Genomic DNA, 23,484 nt, shown 5'->3' on the forward strand with positions numbered 1-23,484 from the left:
GGCTGCGGACAAGGACTGAGTCTTGAACTCAGATGACGTCTTGTGAACCAATCCCCTAATGAATAAAGGAGCCAATCACTGGGCAAGTAGGTGGGACTTCTGGGTAAAGGGGACATAATTATTGAAGGAAGATGTCAAAGTATCTATATTTGTATATTATTTTGTACATATAAAAAATATTAAGATGCCACCAAACATCTTCCACAGCTGATTTATACATTCATTAAAGTAGCAGGCTACAAAATTAACATATAAAGTCAGTAACATTCTTATCCACAATGACAAAGTCAGGGAAGGAATCCCATCACAAAAGCCTCAAACATTTCTTGGAATAAATCTAACCAAAGAAGTAAGAGTTCTGCGAAAATGAAAGCTTTAGGACATTTAAAACAGAAGTTAAAGAAGTAAGGAAAGATTTTCTGTTTCTGAATGGGCAGGATTAATATTATGAAAATAGCCATCCTGCCAAAGACAAGCTACAGAGTCAATAGAAGCCCTCCCAAAATTCTAATAAATGTTTCACAGAAGTTGAAAAAGAATAACCTTGCCAGGCAGTGGTGGCACACGCCTTTAATCCCAGCACTTGGGAGGCAGAGGCAGGTGAATTTCTGAGTTCGAGGCCAGCCTGGTCTACAGAGTGAGTTCCAGGACAGCCAGGGCTACACAGAGAAACCCTATCTCGAGAAACCAATAAAAAAAGAAAAAAAAAAAAAAGAAAAAAAATAATCTTACAGATTTCACAAAGTAACACAAAAGACTCAGAATGTCCAAAAGGATTGAGAACAATTAAAAACAACAAACAACAAAACCTTTGGGGGGTATGTATTGCTTGGCCTGATTTCAAGATGTACTACAGAGCTATATAATTGTGCAAACAGCAAGCTAATGGCAGAAAAGCAGACTTCTTGATAAGTGAACAAGATTTAAGGGACATCATATAAGCCCATAGTCCTACAGCCACCTGATTTTTTGACAAAGAAGCCAACAATATACATTGGAGAAAATATAACATATAACATCTTCAACAAATGGTGCTAGTCAAACTAGATGCAGAAGAATGAGACAAGATCGGTATTTCTCACCCATACAAAACTTAGTTGGATCAAGGACCTCAACATACAGCATGGTAACTCAAATCTACACGAGAAGAAAGAAGGGATTATGCTTGGATTCATAGTCACAGGAAAGAGCTTTTAAAACTGGACCCCAACAGTGCAAGCATTAAGACCAACAGTCAACAAGTAGGATTCCGTGAAACTAAAAAGCTTCTGTTTGGCAAAGAATAACATCACTGCATGAAGAGGCAGCCCACAGCATGGTAAAAAGTCTTTACCAGCCATATATCTGATGGGAGAGTAATATCTAGTATATAAAAGAAGCAAAAAGCAAAACAAACAACAGATTAAAAAAAACCAAACACCAAGAAAACAAACAATTATAAAATGGGTTATGGAATTAAATAGAGAGTTTGCAAAAGACATAAGAAACATGACTACGAAATAGTTTCTTTTTAAAGTTCAACATCCATGGCTGGGGGGATGGGGCAGCCATTAAAAGCTAGGCTTATAGCCAAAATATCAAAATATCAAAGGTTCAACACCCTTAGCCATCAAACAAATACACATTCAAACTTCTTTGAGATTAGAATGGCTAAGATTAAAAACAAACACATGGCCACAGATGTGGGCATAGCTATGAGGAAAACAAGAATTCTTACTCATGGCCCATGGGAATGCAACTGGTGTAGCCACTAAAAGCTTCCACAAAAGGTGTCAGAGACCTACCACATGACCCAGCTACACCGTTCTTGCAGTGTATTCTGCGGCAGAGATGTATGATCATCTAGGGTCACTGCTTCTCTATTTACAGTAAGTAGGACATGAAAGCATCCTAGATGTAGATCAACCAATGAAGGGAGAATAAAAAATGTGGTATACGTCCACAGTGGAATATTATTTAGCTGTTAACAAAAAATCAAATCGGCTTTGAAATTCACAGGTGTGGGTTCCCAAGCCAGATAAGGGTTGGAGGAGGGCTTCCCATACCCCAAGAGTGGGGTGTGCCCTACCCATATCAGGTTTGGACCTACTCAACCCAATAGAGAGAAAGGTCACATCATGATAGAGCCACTTACCATCATGATACAGCAAGTTAATCACTAGCCCCGACCAGAGAATGGCTTCTCATAAATCATGTGATCCGCAGTCTGCTAATCTAGTTGATATGCTTGGAAGGCCCCTGCCCCACTGCAGCTTCTCCTCCATTGTCCTTTTCCCTCTGACTCAAGCTATCCAATCATGAGCTGTCCCCCAACACTATCTCCTGGATTGTACACTCACCGCTACTCAAGCCACTGCTCCCAGCTCCTCCATACCCCGAGACTCATGCACAACGGCCAATAGGGAAGGTGGGGCAGGGGACCCATATACAGGTGAATGGATGGAGTTGAAAGCAATCATTCCAAGTAGGGCAATCGAGACCTAGTAAGGAAAATATAGTGTTTTCTTTCTCTTATGGGTGTTAGCTTTGAATTTTGGATATGTTAGTTTCATAAGGAATCCTCGTGGCTCCTTGCTGGTTTCCTTCCTTCTATGAGGACTTCAAGGGGGCGGGGGAGATAGAATACAGTGATGTCAAAGGCTAACATGGAATAATGGAACAGTAGGGCTTTAATAGGGAGGGTACATGAGAGACTATATGTAGGCATAACTAACACTAAAGACATTTTGAAAAAAGCCATATGGAGGCTTATTGTAGGAACTTCCAATAATATATCTGTATTTTTGTAAAAATGTTTTGAGCTACTATATAATGTGGAAATAGTGTCCCTAATAGACCCTGCGTGCTAACAAACAAACTGTGCCAGCAGTAGGTTACCTCTCATTGGAGTCTTGATGCATGAAGGTCCACAGACCCATAAACATCACAGGCTACCACCAATGCACTTGTTTACCTCCAGAATTCAATGGTAGAACCCCATTGCTGAATGTACCCTTGAGTCATACAGCAGGGAGAAATGAAGAGCTGGCACTCATGGGCAAGCCCCTCCCTCCTGGTTTGCTATGCATACTCTCTAAGGAGAAAAATAATCACCAATTCAAGTCAGTTTCAGCTGTGAACCCTAGGAGCTAAAATGACTGCCCTAGTAAGACATGCCCATTGATGTATCATGGGAATAACCAACCGTGCTCCACAAGTGAAAGCTCATCTATGACCCACTGATATTGGGGCTAAGAGCCTGTGTCTAGACAGATCATAGTGCACAACCTACTACTATTATTCTGTTCAATGGACATAATGTTAAACTGACTCCTAATGTCTTATTGCTATACCCACAGACAACTGCATCTCCCAGTCTCCATCCAAGAGGTCGCTTTTCGCATCTGTTGGTACTTAGCAAGTGTGCAGAGATTAAGAGACTACAAAGTGCTCTCAGCACCTACATTGCACACCTCCCCTCAAGGTTCAGATAGCATCATGCATGAGGGAGGCACAGGTTTGTAGGTGACTTCAGGGAAGCCATTTTTCAGACACAGCAGGGCTGATGCACATATGAACTTAGAGAACTCAACATGCTCAAAGCCTGCACAATCTCAAGTCAGACAAAAGTGCAGCATGAAGACAGGGAATGGCCTCAGGTCCCACCTCCAAGGCCACTGGTGATTGACAGCTGTCAGGAAAGGGAGAGTTCATTATCTTTAAGGGTGTGGCCTCTAATGGGCTGACTGTGCTACAATGAAAGCCACACGCCCAAGAATATACAGACAGCATAAACTGTGTGTGTGTGTGTGTGTGTGTGTGTGTTTAAAGAGGACACAAAGTTGGGTGTGTAGGGAAGGAGGAAACTCTAGAGGAAGGTGTTAGCATTTTGCCTAAGCTCCGCCCCACAGTTACCTGGCAACAGCCAGGTGTGCCTGACTCACTATAAAAGGGGCTGCTCGCCCCTTGTACTGGCTAGTTTTGTGTGTCAACTTGACACAGGCTGGAGTTATCACAGAAGGGAGTTTCAGTTGGGGAAGTGCCTCCATGAGATCCAGCTGTGGGGCATTTTCTCAATTGCCCCTTGTGGGTGGTGCCATCCCTGGGCTGGAAGTCTTGGGCTCTATAAGAGAGCAGGCTGAGCAAGCCAGGGGAAGCAAGCCAGTAAGGAACATCGCTCCATGGCCTCTGCATCAGCTCCTGCTTCCTGACCTGCTTGAGTTCCAGTCCTGACTTCCTTTGGTGATGAACAGCCATGTGGAAGTGTAAGCTGAATAAACCCTTTCCTCCCCAACTTGCTTCTTGGTCATGATGTTGTGCAGGAATAGAAACCCTGACTAAGACACCCCTCTTCACTCTCTTGCTCTCTTGCCTTCCTGCTCTCCCTCTGTCCTCTTGCCAGTCCCTTCCCCCTCTCTTCCCATTCTTTCCCCCCCCCTCCATGTGCTCATGGCCAGCCTCTACTTCTCTACCCCACCCCCGTCTCTCTTTCTCTCCCTTTCTCTCTCTGCCTTTCTCTGTCTCTACTACTCTCTCAACTCCCCTCCCCATGCCCTGAATAAACTCTATTCTATACTATTCCATAATGTGGCTGGTCCCTCAGGGGGAAGGGATGCCTCAGCATGGTCCCTTGGAGGCAACCCCTTCCCCCATACCTAACTGCACAACCACCAAACATTCCTTCTCCCCTTACCTTATTATAAACACAACATAGGGGGAGAGGTGCATATGATCCAAATACATTGAACAAAATTCTCAAAGGACTAATAGAAGGTGGGAAAATTCTAGACTGTTTTAAAGTCATAATGGTACCCCGTTTCTTATGATGTTCAGTCAAAAGTATAGATGATTACAAGTGTGTGGAGGCATGTGGAAATGCTGGAACCCTTGCGGTTTGCTCGGGGGGGAATGTCAAAGCCCAACCTCAGTGACTTGAAACAACAATCTGCCAGTCCCTCTTCCTCAGGTCAAGAGGATAGCCAGATATCCAAGTAACGTTGTCCGAGACTGAAACTCCTGGCCACAGAGTGTCTGTGTGTGAGTATTCAAAACTGTACTGCTCCCAAATCAAGAAGATGAGAGCCTCTTAAATGTACATCAACAGATGAATAGATAACAGAATGTTTACACCTAATAGCATGGCTATGCTGTGATCTGGATCTGGATATATGGATATGAAGGTATTCCCCACACAGTCATATTGTAGAAGTTTGGTTCTCAGCATAGCAATGTTGACACGTCATGGGACCTTTAATGTTTGTACCGTAGTCACTGTTCTATTGCTATGAAGAGACTCCACGACCAAGGAGACGCTTAAAAGGAAAAGTATTTAATCAGGGGCTTGCTTACAGTTTTAGGTTAGCCCATGACCATCATAATGGAAAGCCGACAGGTATGGTGCTGGAGCAGTAGCTGAGAGCTTTGCATCCTGATCTAAGGCAGAGATAGGTAGGTAGGTAGGTAGGTAGATAGATAGATGGATGGGTGGATGGATGGATGGATGGGTGGGTGGATGGATGGATGGATGGATGGACGGACGGACGGACGGGTGGGTGGGTGGGTGGATGGATGGATGGATGGATGGATGGATGGATGGATGAATGGGTGGGTGGGTGGGTGGATGGATGGATGGATGGATGGATGGATGGATGGGTGGGTGGGCGGGTGGGTGGGCAGGCAGGCAGGCAGGCGGGGACAGAGACAGATTGGGCCTGACCTGAACTTTGGAAAAGCCCACCCTCAGTGACTTACCTTCTTCCTCAAGACCACACCTCTTAATCTTTCCCAACAATTCTACTAACTAGGGACCAAGTATTCAAATGTACAAGCCTCTGGGGCTGTTCTTAGTCGAATCACCACAAGTGGGATGCAAGGAGACCCTGTTACACCACTGTTAGCATCACCCTAGAAGAAACCAATGAAGTTCTCATGGGACTGAGCCATTCTCACAGAACTACCATCTGTCTCTTTACATCATATCTTCCTATGGAATGCTCTCGTGCCATGATGTGACCTAGGCAGGGAGGCCCTAGAACAGTGCTGTGTTCTTCGAATTTTCAGCCCTGAAAGCAATGAGCTAAGTTTCCTTTGTAAGCGACTCACGCCTCTGAATCCTTTATAGTAGCAGGCCATTAAAAGCAGGAAGCATTGGGATACGCTCCAGCCAAGCTAATCCTTGAAACGTAACCCTAGGTGAAAACAATCTTAGACACGAAAGGCTATATGTTGCCTTACGATGTATATTGAGCATCCAAAGTGGCATCTGAGACCCAGAGAAAAGGAGTGACTTCTACTGAGTAAGGAGTTTTAGGGCGAGGATAAAAAAAATGTTCTGGAATTAGTAGCAGAGATTGCACAACTCCATGCAAGATCTATTTTAAAAGATAGGGAGGAAAAAAACCCTTAAAAGATAAAATTCAGCTCTTTGAAATGCTTTAGCACATCAAATATCAGTAATAACTAGTGCCTATAAGACATACTGACAAAATAATAATCCCCTCTCCTCTGCTAAACCTCACAGGAGTGAGGAGCTTTTCATCTTCTCCAAGGATAGGCTTCAGGAGCTCTGAGGACACATCGTGAGCCAATTCACGACACTGCCGCATCTGTGCCCGGGGGTCCCAGGAGCCAGTGCAAAAGTATATTCAATTTTATAAAGTTTCCCGGAGGGATTCAATTCTATGCACAACTCCCCAGCATCTCTAACACTCTTGCTGGAGACTGTGCACTACACATGACTAAGGAAGACTACCTCGGGACGTCTGCCCTGCTATAGTCACAGTAATATATGTGTCTCTGAATCTACATCCATGCACCATGGAGGAAATATGGAGGCCAAAGCCAGAGTCGCCTAGGTCTCTCCTCAGCCCAATGCTCTCTTCTCTAGTTTCATAGAAGCTTGGCAGCCCCTCTACCAACCCCCAGCTCAGGATCTGAAAAGCTGGGGACTCCTGATGGTCCTGCTTCCTTCTACTGCATCAGCACCCCATGTTTCCTGGAGTGCCAGCCAAGAAGCCCAAGCTTAGCTGGTCACAAGAGAGGAAGCGCAGAGCTACAAGGTGTCCAGTCCGTGCCCCACCCCACCCCCCGCCCCTGCCCCCGACACTCAGACACCTGGGGGTTTAAAGACTTTGTGGGATCTAGTTAGACCCTTTCCCACAGACAGCTTCACAGCCCGCCCACCTCTCCAGAATGGTGCTTGTGCCTGTTTGCTCTCATTACATCCCAGTCTAGCTGGGGAAAACCATCTCTTGGCCTCCTGATAACTCCACAAGATTTGTGCAATGGACTTTAATTGACAGCAATACGGCTGTGTGCCATAGACAGATGGGAGGAGATTGGCAGACGGCTGATTCCTGGGTTGCAGAAGGGTTCTTGCTTGAAGTCTCAGCTGCTGGAAACAAAGAATGCGCTGATGCTCTGCTCCTGGCTGAATGAGGAATCACTTACACGGGGTGGTGGCTTTTGTACCCCATGAATGAGCCTTTTTTAAAAGGTTATTTCTGCCCTGGGCCAGCTACTACAGATTTATTCATTCAGCAAATTCATTCTTATAGTAGCTCTCAAAAATCAGTGCACACTATTATACAGCAGAGGCCCCATTTGTGAAATTACTTATAGACCTATTTAGAAATCCTAGCTTCCACAGACTGACAGTTTAATTGGTTGAGTGATGAGCAGCCCCTAAGGGGAGGTGCACGCTCCCTTCAGCCCAGGTCCTCGACTCCTGCTTTCCCTTTCGCAGCCAAGGCTGCTCTGATACTTGGTGCATTTATGGTAGCAAAACACAAGGCTTTAGGTAGAAGGGAGGAGAGTGCCTATCTGGGGATCGATCCTAGCATTCTAAAAAGGCCTGCTAATCATCTGTGTGTTGATCACACGCCTTCCCCGCTTCCTCCCTTTCTCTTCCAGCCACTCGCAGGTATGCTCGCCCCAACTCCTTGAATTAATAGCATCTTCTCTTCAACTATTATTGTTGCATACATATGAATGTGTGTGTGTATGTATACAATGCATGTATGCATTGTATGCATACATATCATTACAACCTTCTGAGTCTGTTTTTGTTGTCTGTGTGTAAATGGTTTCAGGACTGACATAGTACTTCACATTGGAACGAAATTATCCTCAGCTTAAAATGTGGTATTTACCAGGACTGATTTTTCTCAGAGCACGGATCTGTTGCAAAATAACCCCATCCCCCTTTCATATAGCTTTACATTCTGGCCACCCCAGGCACCCCAGGCTCCTTGGCTATTCACCAGCATTCACTCAGTTACTCTCATATCAACAAGTAACCAAGCCCTTCTTGACACATCTTGTCCAGCAAATGGTTAGAGAAGTAGGTTTTCTAAAAATCTCTCCTCACAGTGTTCGCAGGGGCACCAGGGCTTGCTTCCGCCGCATATTTGAACATGCTGACCAGGTCTAGTCTGCTACAAGGTTTTCTCTACGTAAGACTTCTAAATTGGCTTTGAAAACTTGAATCCTTTATTGGTTGTTCTCATTCCTGGTAATCCACCTACTCACCAAAGAGTGTTTGTTAACTTCTGTTTTAAACACCAACTACATTTCTCTTCTGTTGTTCAATGGAAACAAAGAATAATCTAATTTTTAAAATACCATAAGTGGATAATCAAAATTCAACAACCATATGTCCCCACTCAGCTACTCTCTACTTCAAATGCCTAATCCGACGTTTGCATCGGCAGTGAATGGGACCGTTCTGGTGTGAGGAGGCAATCTCCAAGTCATTGCTTGGCCAGCTCACTAGATTTAAATGGCATGACAGGAAAGGGGTGATGTTTGATGAGAATTGTCTAATTCAATGTTAATCTAAGGATATAGGATCTGAATTCTGTTAGAGAATGCATACCTCAAAAAATATTAAGGACAACAGAACACAGTTGATGATACATCCATGTGCTTCCCATGTCCACATATCCTTCCATGAACACTACTTGTCACGGACACGCAACTCCAGTAAACATACATACATACACATATATGTATGTAAACATATACATATATTCATATTTATATATACATACATATATATGCATTCATATCCTCATCTGAAAAAGCCCTGTAAATGGGAGGGATTAAAGATGAGGGGGTTATGGTTCAAAAAGATAAAACAGGGTAGAGATTTGAGCCCGGATCATGCTATGAACCGCTCTGCAGCCCACATGCATGGAGCATCATGTCTAGTGAGCTTCCTTCTGCAGAATGTTTGCTGGTTTGACCCTGCCTGCCACCATTTGCATTTCTGGGCTGACGTCTTTACAGAAAAGGGGCCTCCAAATGGAATCCAAGATGGTTGCCTGCCCGTGCTCAATCCTGATACTCCTAACTCTTAGGAAAACCGAAAGAGGAGAAGAATTTAAAGGAGCACTTTTGACGATGCATCGGGTAGCTACAATTGCATGCATTTAGGTCCTTCCCAAAATTCCGTATGAGAAAGGTAAGAACACACGATCGCTTCTTTATGGAGGCGAGACCATAGTCACAGTGACAACACCTCAGAGGAAGAGCAGCAGACAAGTTTATTCCTAGCAGCTACTGTTACCAGTGGTTTCACAGAGCGGGCAGCGTTTGGGGTTCTGGAGGATGAATAGAAGGTTGCTAGGTAGAAGAGAGGCAGGACCATCAGGGAAGGGATGGTGACAGTAGGAGGCAGAGGTGGGAAGATCACACTGGTGCTGATCCACAGGCCTCCAGGAAACCTACACAGCTGCCCCTGGGTCTCTAGTTCCAGAATCCCTCTTGGGTACCAAAGTCCATGTATTCTCAACCCTCTTTGGAAAAACGTTTGGTGTTTGCCTAGAATCTAGGCACACCCCTCTCTACAATAAATACATTGTAAGTCCCAGGTACACAGTTGCTAGAGTGTATTATTTAAAGAATAATGATTTTTTTTAAAAAAGTCATTGGTGCAGATGACATTTGTTTTCTATTATGGTTGGTTGAATCCAGAAGCAGAAGGGGGTGGGTTGACCGTATTGTTGGATCCCAGCCCTGGTTGTTCGGGTGGTACAAAAGCAGCTCACTCGTTAAGTAGGCTACTCTTCTTCCTTTGCTTTCTATTGCTCTGATAAAGGCCATGACCAAAATCAACCGGAGGAGGAAAGGGTTTGTTTCAGTTCATAGCTTCTGGTCTATCATGCAGGGAAGTCAGAGAAGCAACTCAAGGCAGGAACCTGGAGGCAGAAACTGAAGTAGATTCACGGAGGACTGCTGTTCACTGCCTGGCTTTGCCTACTTTCTTATATAACTCAGGACTGCCTCCCTGGGGCACTACAACAGTGGGGCTGGGACATTCCACATCGATCATTAATAATAACTAATTTAAAATGCCCCCCCCCCAAGATTTTCTACAGGCCAATCTGATGGCATCTAACTTCTTCCCAGGTGACTCTAGTTTGTGTCGGGGTGACAGAAACTAAGAAACACCCCAACCCTAATGCTTTTATCTAAGGGTTTAATGGAGAGGCTGGTTTTAGTCTTCTAACTGTGACATCATGACATGCTAGGCCCCCGTCCTGCCTGCCTACGGGATGGTTACGTAGGCAAAACCCAAGCTACCACAGAAATGGTGGGGAGGACTAAGTGGGCTTAGGGAAGAGACGCTAGGAGTCTACCTCACATCCTTAAGATGGAAGTTGCTCCGCCCAGGAACTATTGTATTGTGGTACCCTGTTCACATTCTCTGACCTTCTTGCTTCCCAAAGCCACTCAGCTCACCTGCTCACACCTATAGACTCTGCCAGGCATGATATATATATATTTTTTTTATCAAAAAGAGAGAAAAGAATTCTAAAGTGAATATTAAAAACAACGGGGTCACTAAAGAAAATGTGAGCTGGGCTGAACTTGCTGCTCAGAAGCTCAGCTCACTCGAGTTTCTTCTTACTGTAAACAACTCGTTTTACCTGGAACCACTAGATCAGTACTAACCTGAGTTTCCTGTGACCCGTCACCAGGCAGAAAAGTGGCAAGAATAAGAAAGCAACATGACCGTAAATCCAAGTTCTGGGCCCAGCACACAGACAAGTATGTACTGGTGATCGTAGGCCCACAGAGCCTGAGGTAAACACAGTCAAGGGTGTTTACATCTCTCCAGTCAGCTGTTCAGAGACAGAGATAAGTATGGATATTATAAGAATCAATTTTTTCTTATCCTCATAAAATGCGACAACCTTAGCATTTGGTCCTGTAAGGCAGTGCTGATGACCCACTTAATAACATCTATGGTAGTTTAAATATGCTTGGGCGATGGGAAGAGGCACTGTTAGGAGGTGTGGCCTTGTTGGAGGAAGTGTGTCACTGTACAGGCAGGCTTTGAGGGCTCCTAGTGCCCAAGCTCCATCCAGTGATGAAGTGACAGTTCCCCTCCTGTCTGCCTTCCGATCAACAGTAGAACTCTCAGCTCCGCCAGTACCACGTCTGTCTGCACGCTGCCTTGCTTCCTGCTGCGATGACAATGGACTGAATCTCTGAAACTGTAAGCCAGCCCCAAATAAACATTTTCCTTTGCAAGAATTTCCTCCGTCATGGTGTCTCTTCATAGATAACATCTATAAGACAACAACTGAGAACGGAAGTATTAGAGACAAACCCATATATTGCCCTACCTAGGAGGGAGGCTCTTTAACGTCCAATACCTGGATGGTCGCTGTGCCAAAAGTTATTCAGCTCGAAAGGATATGAACACCAGGCTAGCTCTGCCCTGGCAACAAAAGGGCCACTCCCTTCCCATCGCATACCTTATGAAGACTTTGGCCTGCCAGGACAGACAGTCACATAAGGTTATCTCAAGGAAGTCCAGGAACAGCACCTTGTGGTCTGCCTCCGTAATCCACTTGACTCTACTCACAGCTGAACACAGCAGACCCATGCTCAGTCTGGTCCCAGTTTACCTTCCCATCTCAAACCTCTGTTTTCCGAGTGAGCCAGTAACCACAGAGGCTAATGGGGCCAATCTTCAGACGACTCTGTCTTTAAATACCAGAGAAACACGGATCGTCGGTGGGCAGCAAGCAGCGGCCAGCATTGCTTAGCTCTATCCAGAGCATAATCAGATGGACGGAGTGTTCTAGCTTCACCTGCAGGGTTCAATAAACAAATGCTGCCCAGCTCTAGCTCAGAGACGAGTGATTCCATTCAGAATCTTCATATTCATCTTGATTTTGAACCAACACACTCTACAGATCTCTGATGTCCTCAATTCCATATTCCAAAGTAGTAGCGCTGTAGCCCAACTACTATGTTAAGAGAGGACCAGTCTGACATGCACCCCAGTACAAACTCCCAACCAGCAGAGCTATGCTATGACCTCTCAACTCTGGCTACACCAAACAGGCCATGGGCAGACACTGGAGCTGGCTCTGCGAGTCTGGATGGGCTGCAGTCAGTCACCATTGAGGGAACAGCAGAATGAACGGGCTCCAAGACATCTGGAGCTGTGCTTCAAATTTCAAAGTCATTTCTGCAGCTTGCACAACTTTACAATCTTGCCATTTGCCAAATGCTTATGTTTTGCTTAATCCAAAATTAGGACAATATCACTAGAATTTTTTTTTCCCCTTAAAGTCCTCCCTGACTCCACCCAAATAGGGAAATTCGGCCAGCTCGTGTCTGTGGGGAAACAGGAGGAAATAGTTCACTAGTTCCCTCCACCCCCTCCACAGACAGTATATTATTATATACTCCCGAGCAAGTGTTATTATCCTTGCAGCTTTGGTCAGGAAATGGAGTGGATTGTCAGGCCCAGGGTGAACTACCACTGCCCACATACCTCTCACCTCTCCATAGAGACTCCAGGTATTTGCCTCTTGAAAACACAGAATCTGAACAGATGGCCGAGTTCTTCAAGACCTGTGAGATTTGGGCCAGGCTCAAAGTACCCACCACGTATTCCCTGCTGTGCAGCAGGCCTCAGATAGTCATAAGGTGATTAGTAACCCCTCCCCCCTGACGGTCATGCCACTATTGTATGAGGGGGCACAACTTGTCAGGTTGGTCAATATGGTAGCAGAATGGGTTTATAGCTGGGTAAGATGACTGATACATGTCCTACTCAAACAGGCTGTACAGTGAGTGCCTTCTGGCCTTATAGAGCTATCTGTCATGGAGGAGGGTACTGGCTTAGCTCCACCTTGAGACCAGTGGAAAGTTCTCCTTATTATATGGCTACATGGCTAAAGGCTCTCCCCAGAGGGATGATAACTGTGATGTCATGCCTCAGTTTCCCCTGTGATAGACACGTGGTCACTGTTGGGAGTAACACCAGCTTTACAAGGTGTGCAGAATCGGCTGCTATCACATGACATCCCCCCAATCCTTTCATAGTATTTACCAAACTCCTTTCTGCACGGGCCTCTGCTGACGGAGACACAGCCAGGGCTGTGGAGATCAGCTGCAAGGGAGAAAGTCCGGATAACCAGCATGCGGGTTATTCAAGTTCAGCCAAACCCGCTCTGCATATTTCTCCAGCTTTTCCACAGCTGTTGCTCTCTTCGAAAGCATCATTTTTTTTTAAATTTTTTTATTTTTCCTGCTTCAGAACTGTGAGCTGGAAACACATTTCCTTGGCCACATCAAGTACTAGAAAGCTCTGCCATTAAGTTCACAGGCCTCGGCCACCCACGCATCCACAGCTTCACAATCTGGCTCCAAGGGTACCCAGAACCCCAAGCTTTGCTCCTCCTATCCTGACATCACTACCTAAAGTCACAAACTCCCATCTGTGAATGACATAGGAGCATCATCTCTCAGGCTGCAAGCACAGGGCACCACACTGGGAAAACATCCCCACTGTGAGCCAGAGACTCCACCTCTTTTCACTAACACCAGAAGGTGTCCTCCTCACTCTCCTTCCTCCTCCTCCTCCTCCTCCTCCTCCTCCTCCTCTTCCTCCTCTTCCTTCTCCTGCCCCTCCTCCCCTCCTCCTCCTCCTCCTCCTACTGCTCCTCCTCCCCCTACTGCTCCTCCTCCCCTCCTCCTACTGCTCCTCCTCCCCTCCTCCTCCTGCTCCTCCTCCTGCTTCTCCTCTCCTCCTTCCTCCTCCTCCTGCTCCTCCCCTCCTCCTCCTGCTCCTCCCCCTCCTCCTCTTCCTCCTGCTCCTCCTCCCCGTCCTCCTCCTCCTCCTCCTTCTTCTCTAGCTAAGGATAAAGCCTCACCAAGTCTAAGCATCCTTTTGTGGAAAGGGATCGTAGTGATGCTTGTCTCACAAAGTGTTCTTAGGCCTTCAAATTTCTACCTCTAAAGATTCTCTGTTTAGATCCGTGGGTCACATTCTAACTGGGTTAGTTGTTTTCTTAATAGTTAGGAATTTCTGGTTCTTTACATATCGTAGATATTAATCCTCTGCCAGACGTACAGCTGACAGCGATTTTTCTCAGTCTGTTCTGGGGACTGCTTCTTCATTTGATTGACAGTTTCCTTCGCTGTGTAGACTCTTCTTTTTTTTTAAAGTTCCATGAGGCCTCAGTTGTCAATTGTTAGCTTTATTTCCTGAGCAATCACTGTCCTGTTTAAAAGCCTTGTGCAACCACATGCATGCATATACAGTGCAATCCCTACCCTTTCCTCTAGCAGTTTTATGGTTTCAGGTTTTACACTGAAGTCTTTGATCAATTTGGAGTTGATTTTTTTGTGCAAGGTAAGAGATAAGGGTCTAGTTTCATTCTTCTATAAATAGACATCCAGTTTCCCAAGCATATCTGTCTTTTCTCCAATGTGTATTCTTGGCATTGCCAAAAATAAGATAGCTTTAGTTGCACAGGGTTATCTCTGGCTCTTCCTATTTCCTTGATCTATGTATCTGTTTTATGTTTGCCAAACATCTAATTTATGGTGGGCCTGACTCAGTCATATAGTCATGGCTGGAAGTAGCAGTAGCCAGCAGTGGCAAGCATAAGACTGTAAACCATGGGTCAGGGAGGGCCCTGTGGCCCTACACTCTCCGCTGAACTCTGAGGAGGGCAGACATTGTCTTTAGGTGTGCATCCACTGGTGATCTCAGTACACTCTCATAAAAAGCAGCAAACACAGAAAGTCCTAGCAAGACTCAGTGAGTCACAAAAGTAAGACAGGAATGTGAGAACGGAACTTCAAGTGGGTGTAACAGGACTGGGAGAACGTAGGAGAGGTTTGAGGTTACAGCTTTCAGAATGCAATATGTTTATGTGTAAAACTGTCAAAAGGATGAAAATAAATTTAAACCAAAAACTTAAAAAAGCAGGATTCATTTTTGAGACAAAGTTGTATGGGTCCTAGGCTGACCTCAAATTTGCCGTGTAGTCAAGGATGACTGGGTTTCTGGATATTAACTTCCCAGGTATTGGGATTACAAGCATGCACAGCTGCACCCAGTTCGCTGGGATTCAAACCCAGAGCCTTGTGGCATAAGAGGCAAGCACTCTACCAACGGAGCTCTTATCTCTCAAGTTCTCTTGTGAGTTTTGTTTATGAAACAATATAAAATTATTGCAGGATTTTATCAGACTGAATTAAATTCTCAGCTCTGAAATAACCAATGAATAAGTGATGTTTTTCAACTGATGAGACAGAAAAGAACCAGGACACACACACACACTCACACACACATACACAGGCACACACACACACACTCACACACACACACATACACACAGGCACACTCACACACACACAGGCATACACACACACACACAGGCACACACACACATACATAGGCACACACACAGGCGCACACACACATACACAGGCACACACACACACATGCAGGCACGCACACGAGCACACACACACACACACACACACACATGCATGCACGCGCACACACAGGCACATACACACACACACATATACAGGCACACACATACACGGGCACATACATACACAGGCACACACACACACACGCACGCATGCACCCACGCGTGCGCGCACACACACACAGACACACACACAGACACACACACAGGCACACACACACACACAGGCACGCACATGGGCACACACACATACACAGGCACACACACACACACACACACACACACACACACACGCACTTTGGGTGGTGTCCAGGCCTATGGGTGACTGCTGGATTGGACACCATGAAGCCCAAATCAGGTCAGAAAAGGCAATATTCTCAGTCAGCCTCGCCCAGCCAGAACTCAGTATTGCCAGAGATGAGTAAGAAAACACTGGCCATCAGAGGATGTGACTCTGTGAGCCCCCACCCCCACCCCTCCCTCATCACAGACCTACAGATAGAGAAAAGGAAAAAAAAAAACAGCTTCTAACTGTAATTTAAAAGCGATAATAAGTTCTTTAAGAAAGCTTGCTAGTGAGGTCATATGACCATCCTTGTGACTTTTCCATCATTCGAAATTAGTGTACTTTTCAAAGTAAAATCAAACAGACAAACAGAAACAGAAAGCCACCACTCAGGGTCTAAAACAATAGTAATATTTTACTCTTTGTAAAATAGAGTGTTTACAAAGTCTTCACCTTTGACCCAGTGCTCAACTAACCTTCAGCTTGGTTGTCAGTGACAGTTGCTTTTAGGAAGGGTCATATGCTGAAATAAAAGCACTTCTGTCCCTGGCTATGGCACACGACAAGGTGTCGTGTCATGTGCCGAATCAACGGTCTGTAAAGGTTTGACCTGCAGAGAAGTACTGTGTATATTTAGCATAACCGACACAGATAGGTTTCTATGTTGAGAGAAATAAGAGAACTTCTGTTTATTTCAGCAAAAATTAAGGATTAAAACTCTGCATTCACAAATTACACTCCTACCATAATCACACGTGGTCTTGACACCGCTACTAAAGACGTGCACACCAAAAGGTAAACAGTTGGGCAGGGGTCAGGTGGGTCGTGGCCACCCACACAAGGTGTGCACCACACAGTAAACTCAACTTCAGGTCACCCGTGAGTTATTCAACTGTGGAAATTTGGATGATTATAACCAACCAGCCTGTCAAAACATCAGGCAAGTTTTCTTTCCTAATATCCCCAGCAGTGTCACCCAGTAAGAGGAAATATGTTAGATATTACAGTATCTGCCTACATCAGCTATCAGGGACAGGGGGACAGAGGGCCTAAGTTGACAGAAACCAGCTGTTCTGAGCTACTAACATTTCACTATTCCTCTTATCTCCCTCTTCTCCTACTCACAACCCTTACTGACTACAAATGCCCCCCAAAAGTGACTTTTGTGTTTGGCTCCACTAAACATACTTATAATACCCTACAGACCTCATATACCATAGACTTTATCCGGTTACTGAGTTCTAAGGAGAGCCCGGGCCAGCCTTCGAGTTAAGAGAAAATCTAAAAAGCATACACATCTCCCTGTTGCCCTCCTGTTGCCTATATATACCTGAAGAGAGGTGAGTGGGCAGATTCTGAACCTACGACAAAACCCTGGAGAACACACAGGGTGCTACATCAGGGTTACCTCCTTCCCTGGGCTCTCTTGGAGCTTATCACAAGACGCAATAGAAAACTTAACAGATGTACTGGTCAGGAAAGAGGTGAGTGCCAAGGGAACGTTCTAGAAAACAGATAAGTCTCCTTTGGTCCAAACTTCACAAGCAACCCAAGGAGTCAAGACTGCCACAATGGCGGCAAGAAAGAAGACATCTGTGGGACCCACCTCCCAGAGGAGAGGCCACAGCAGCCGACAAGCATATTTTAACCAGGGGCCTTTTATATATCACGCTCCTCCGAAAACAAACAAACAAAAAAATCAGTGCAAGCACTGACTGGGATTTCTGGGCAGAGCTGTTAGGCCTTGGTTGGCCTAAGGCGGGGGAAACACCTTGGGCCACGCAGCCCTGGGGGAGGTGGATGCTTCAAGGCACTGTCGGAAGCTTTGGAGTTCCACTGGTCCACCTGCTCTGGCCACAGAGCAGCCTAATGGCCTCTGAGCTACATTCCCAGGTGACTCATTCCCAGCTAAGCTGCTCTCATACAACACTTGATCAAAGAGCAGGAGGAGCCCCCCCCATACACATCCACACAAACACACAAAAATGCTCACAGACACAAAACTTCCCCATTCCACACTCACACATGTGCCACTCTCATGCACACACATACTAAATACCACAACACTGCACAGATACACACAGCCCATACACACAGATGTACGCTCATACAACACGTCCAGCTACTTGCCTGCATCTATACACTCACATGCTCACAGACATGTTCCACAAACATATAAACCATATCACATACATTCACAAATGTTATACCCGTACGAGTACCACACTACACATTTAGCAAGTATAGCCACATGGGAGTGTGACAGTCCCGGCACAAGGTCAGGCTCCATCCTCCAGGGATGCCGGTGCTCCCATGTGTTCCCTGATGCCAGTCTGCACAGAGGAACCCAGGCAATTCCTTGATGACTGTCTGCTACCTTTGGACATGTGTAAGGCGTACAGGCATTTTCACAATACATTTCCAACCTGGGCCAGAAGCCCTGTGTTAGCCACCATGCTCTGAGATGGCCACCTTGTTGGACATACAACAGTTGCTCAATCAGTGCATAATATATCAATGAATCAGGAAACATGAAGAGCTGGCTGATCCACACTAAATGTCCTATATTCAAAACAAGAAATACGCTGGGTTATGCCATGTGATTTCAGAGAGTGATGCATAGCAAGCCCTTCAGGACGTCATCCCATTGCTTCTACAGCAATGGGTGGGGTTGGTATATTTAAGTTCTCGTTCCTCTCCTGCATCCATGACTCAGCTTTCCTGAGCTATTCCATGCTGTATGCATCCCCCACCCTCCAAAGTATCCATCCTGAACAATGGAGATAGCATCGATTCCTGGGAGCTCCTTGGAAAGACCTTGGCCTACCCTTGGGCTCTAGAAACAGGCAGGTAGATGGAGCATTGACTTTGAGGAGTTTGGCCTACAGTGGATTAAGGATAAGAAGCAAGTTAATAAATGAAATAGGTGCCAGATGGGGTAAGAAGCTTCATGTAAAGGAGCAGGGAGCTGCTGAGGCCCTGAGGTAAGAGACATTCTCATTACAGTACCCAAATGACCCAGTTCTTGTGATGAGATGTGATAAAGCAGACAGCATAGTTCAGGGACGGGCCATTTTCTCACAAACCGAAGGTTGCAGTTAAACAGGGGGCCAGATAGTATTTTGACGAACCCCTGTCAAAGGTCACTCTGCTCAGAGTAGAAGCCAGGAAGTGAGAGCAGAGCAAAGGATGATGCTGACATGGGTAAGGGAGACAGGGAGGCAGACAACTGCCAGATGGCCAGGGGTATTGGAGATGTGGGCACAGCAGCCAGGTTGATGGGCCGATGGAGTGGGCAGTACACCAAGAGAGCTTCATTCCTGCCCCTACAGGGCCTCTCGATAAGCCCTACAGGCCTCCAGCTCTGGACTAGATCCGCATCTTCTTCCTGCGGGGGCTGAGGTATGCTCTGCTGCAGGTTTGGAAGGGAGCTTATTGGAAAGGCAGCACACGGGCTTTGCCCTTCCTCAGCTCAAGGACGACACACTCACTCCACTGCTGCGCCCTCTAATACTGAAACCTATGACTCCACCCAGTATCAGGACGCAAGACCCCTCTGGGAAATGACTACGGCCTAGCCTGATCCTGACCACCACGCCCCCAGGTCCCATATACTCCAAAGTCGGGACACAGATTTCCTAAGCTGCAAACGAAGGGGATTAAGGAACATGCTCCATTTTTTTCTCAGACGCATTTTATGACGGTGTGGAAGCCGGCCTTTCCTTGCAGGTGTGTCTCACAAGGAATAATGCTCACCCACAATATCAATCCAGAATTTTTGTTTGTTTTTTGTTTTTTGTTTTTTGTTTTTTGTTTTCAAGACAGGGTTTCTCTGTGTAGCCCTGGCTGTCCTGGGACTCACTCTGTAGACCAGGCTGGCCTCGAACTCAGAAATCTGCCTGTCTCTGCCTCCCAAGTGCTAGAATCAAAGGCATGCGCCACCACTGACCGACTAATCCAGAATTCTTGGTTGATCTCAAAATCATGTGGTTACCTAAGGTTCTGAAGGTCACTGAAATGAAGCCTCCACAGAGAGCATTCATTTATGTTCCAAAATGCCTGTCTCACAGGAACCTACCAACCAGGTAGCACACTCCTGTCCCAGGAAGCCCGCATGAAGCCCTGAAGTGTGGCTTCAGGCTAGCTAGTAGTTGCCAGCCCCATGACCAAGATCAGGTCCCATACAGCATCTGTTTGGCCATATATTTTCCCACCCATTGATTCTCTCAGGGCAAAGCCACTCTCTTCAATAGCATATCCAGCCCAGCCTTGTAATCTCCATTGTGGGCCTCCTCGCTCAAGGCCCTCCCCCCTGTCCTGTGTAATTCCTAAACTAAGCTTTGCATTTAAATCAATGAATTCAGGCGCTGGACACTACAACAGAGAGAGCCGGGATACAAAGCTAGTGGATGCTACCAGCTGTGTGCCCTTGGGTAATTACCAGCCCTGCTCTCAGCTACAGCCTCTTCATCTAGTGGAGCTAACAGGAAGTGTGGCTTTGGCCCAGGCAGACGTGTAGGAGGGCACCTATCTTTTCACCAGGCAGAAGGTGATTAGGAGTTCATGTTTACAAGGCTAGGGAGCAGACAGTTAACCTAAGATTCTTCCCACCTAGTGGTACAATCTTTTGCTGGCAGCCTCCCAGAGAAAGCGTGTTAAACATCCTATGAAATATCTGAAGACCAGAAACTCTCCTGGGGGTCCTCCAGGCCTTCAGCACCACAGCAGGACCTTAGAGGCCTTCAGTCTTGCAGACTGAACAACTACTTTGTTCTCAGTCTCTCCTGGATGCAGAGCTCCACGGCTGGACCCTATGTTGCAGAATCCATGGAATCAATCCCCTTTGTAACACACACACACATTCATTCAATTGCTCCTGCTCCTCTGGACAACCCAAGGGAAGGGAGCTCAGCTCATCTTTAGGATTCCTTAGGAATCCTCTTCTTCGATGACCCTGACAGAACTTTCATGATGCAATCATCTCTTGAGAGTCCACCCCTCAACAGTGCTGCCCTGGGGACTAGGTTTCCAACAACATAAGAAGCTAGGAGATGGGTTCAAATTCCAGCAGTTTCCTCAGCCTCCACCTGCCCTCAGGCAGCACAAGAATAGCTGAGTCTCATGCCGTGGATCTTTTGAGAAAACCCAGGGGACCCTGCCCTGTGGGCCCTGACTCTGAATCTCCATCTGTGTCATAGAGAAACGTGCTCTTCTGCCTGTGGGCTGGGAATCCCTCTCCACCGAGGGCTGACAATCTCCATTCAAACGTCAAGTATGTGCTAAGTAAACCAGGCAGGTATGTGTTCCCTCTACACATCAGCTTGACAAGATGCCTTTTCCAGGCGGAGCTAGGTGGATAGAAAGTGGGCCAAGAGGAAGAGGTAAGTTCCCCAAATAGAAGCTAAAACGCAACTTTAAACCGCAGGACAGTATTATTTAAAGGAGAGAAAAACTAGAACAGGCTTTAAGTGTCTGAAAGGTGTAGTTATGCAAATCACGGTACTCCCATAGCTGTTAATCATTAAAGACATTTTCACAAGCAAAAGTATCCTAATCAAGTACAGTGTGCTGTTAGAAAAAGAGAAGGAAGGAAAATTTGTTGTTTAAGATGATTTGGCAAACAGACACCTGTACAGAACCCTAAAATACTAACAGAACCCCAAAATACTAACAGGACCCCAAAATACTAACAGGACCCCAAAATACTAACAAGGGTTTTCTGGAGATTATAAATAAACCAAGCTTCATTTCCTTCTTAAAATTTCCCTTTATACATGTATACCTCAGACATATTCCACAGGGAGCATAAGGAATGTTTTCCATTGTCAAAGGAGACATTTAGAGACACATAAAGATACATTCTTCTCAGATGAGGAGGGAGAATAAACATGGCTCAGATTTTGGCAGGCCTGGGGTGGGGACCTGAAGTAGAATCTTGAAAGGAAAATCTCAGCAAGAAAGGGGCCCTCTGTATTTTTGGTTCTTGATTGTGGTGATACCGGTATAGAACATAGGACTGAACACAGGCTAGGTAAGTGTCATAGCACTGAGCAGTTGTGTGGGCTCTGAGGACAACAGAAATGGTTACCCCTCATCTCCATAAGCAGCCAGGGCTTTTGGGCATCTTCTGGGCACTCCTCCAAAGCATGCTTCCCAAGAGCCACGTGGACCCAAGCCTGGTGTATATGGGGACCCTCCTCCATCTGACTCCCACAAGGCAAGTCAGCGTGCACTCCAAGCAATCACAGAAAGTGAAGTGCACTGGTCCCACCTGGGTCTTGTCCACCAAAGAGCAACAGAGGCAGCTGCACATGGAACATGGAAATACAAAGTGACCCATGTCCCAGTCAAGCAGATAAGGAAGAGGAGGAGGAGGAAGAAGAGGAAGAGAAGGAAGGGGAGGTGGGGATGGAAGGGAGAAAGAGGAGAAAGAGGTGAAGGAAGGAGGGGTAGGGGGAGAGGGGAAGAGTAGAGGGTAGAGGAGGGAGAGAAGGTGGAGGAGGGAGAGGAGGACGATGAGGAGGAGACATTTCCGAGTTCCTTTTTCTCCTGAGAGCTTTCTGTGGTTGCTTTCCTGGCACGTCTCCATCTCTGTCTTCACATATTTTCAAAGGCATCGTGTCTGCTGGACCCTCTACCTCCCATCCCACACTCATGAACTCTGCCTCATGGCTTCCCTCTGAGCCATCCAGTAGCCAGCTCTAGACTCCTCCCATGTCACGTCCTGTTATACCAGAAACACCATAAGCACTTGAGCGTGGTTATGCAGAACAATGAGAGATAAGACAGGGACTCTGGCAGACTCCATAGTGCTTGATGTGCACCCAGCATATCATTCATTCATTCATTCATTCATACACACACACACACACACACACACACACACACACACACTCACACAAAGCCATTTTGTGATGCATTCAGAGTGGTGAAGCCCAGGCATACTATTCATAGCAAGAATGCATAGAAGAGGTGGGAATCAACATGCCTTGCTATCACTCAAAGCAGAAGCCCTGGCAGTTCAGTGTGAAGACATTATCCAAGCACGACAGGGCCACAGCGTCCATAAGAGCGCCTTATACAGATTTCCATAACTTCCGAATAAAGCTACTTGTCGGACTGCCACAGGCAGCATCAGAGACTCAAATGCACATACAGACAACAGGTTCTCTACAGAAGGGCACAAAAACCTCCTCTGATTCCAATAACTATCTAAAAAATGGTTATTTCAGACTCCTCTGTGGAGAAGCCAGAACTGAAATTCTGTTCCAGTTGGAGGTAAACAATAGGAACCATCCCAGCTGGTCAGCGACAGCAGGGAGTGCATGTTGTCCAAGCTGTGTCAGCAGCGAATGGGGCTTTTGTCACAGGGGCTGGAGGGAGGGTGGAGAGAAAGACACTTACTCGTTTTCTTTGCATGTGACAGCTTGGAAAGTCCCAGTTTAGCTTTATAATGCCAGCTCT

General features: G+C 46.1%; 1 protein-coding gene across 3 annotated transcripts in view; it reads right to left on the minus strand.

The window, feature by feature from the left end:
• Sh3rf3 (SH3 domain containing ring finger 3) overlaps nt 1-23,484 on the minus strand; it is a 328,118-nt gene that overhangs the window by 173,717 nt on the left and 130,917 nt on the right. The window contains exon 1 of one of the 3 annotated variants that reach the window (XM_031347711.1): nt 4,673-4,702. The exons of the other annotated variants lie outside the window; for them this stretch is intronic. The gene's annotated coding sequence lies outside the window, so the exon portion shown is untranslated. Of the gene's footprint in view, nt 1-4,672; nt 4,703-23,484 lie in introns of those variants that run through there. 3 annotated transcript variants of the gene reach the window in all.

The sequence above is a fragment of the Mastomys coucha genome, unplaced genomic scaffold, assembly GCF_008632895.1.
Source record: "Mastomys coucha isolate ucsf_1 unplaced genomic scaffold, UCSF_Mcou_1 pScaffold3, whole genome shotgun sequence".
Taxonomy (NCBI): domain Eukaryota; kingdom Metazoa; phylum Chordata; class Mammalia; order Rodentia; family Muridae; genus Mastomys; species Mastomys coucha.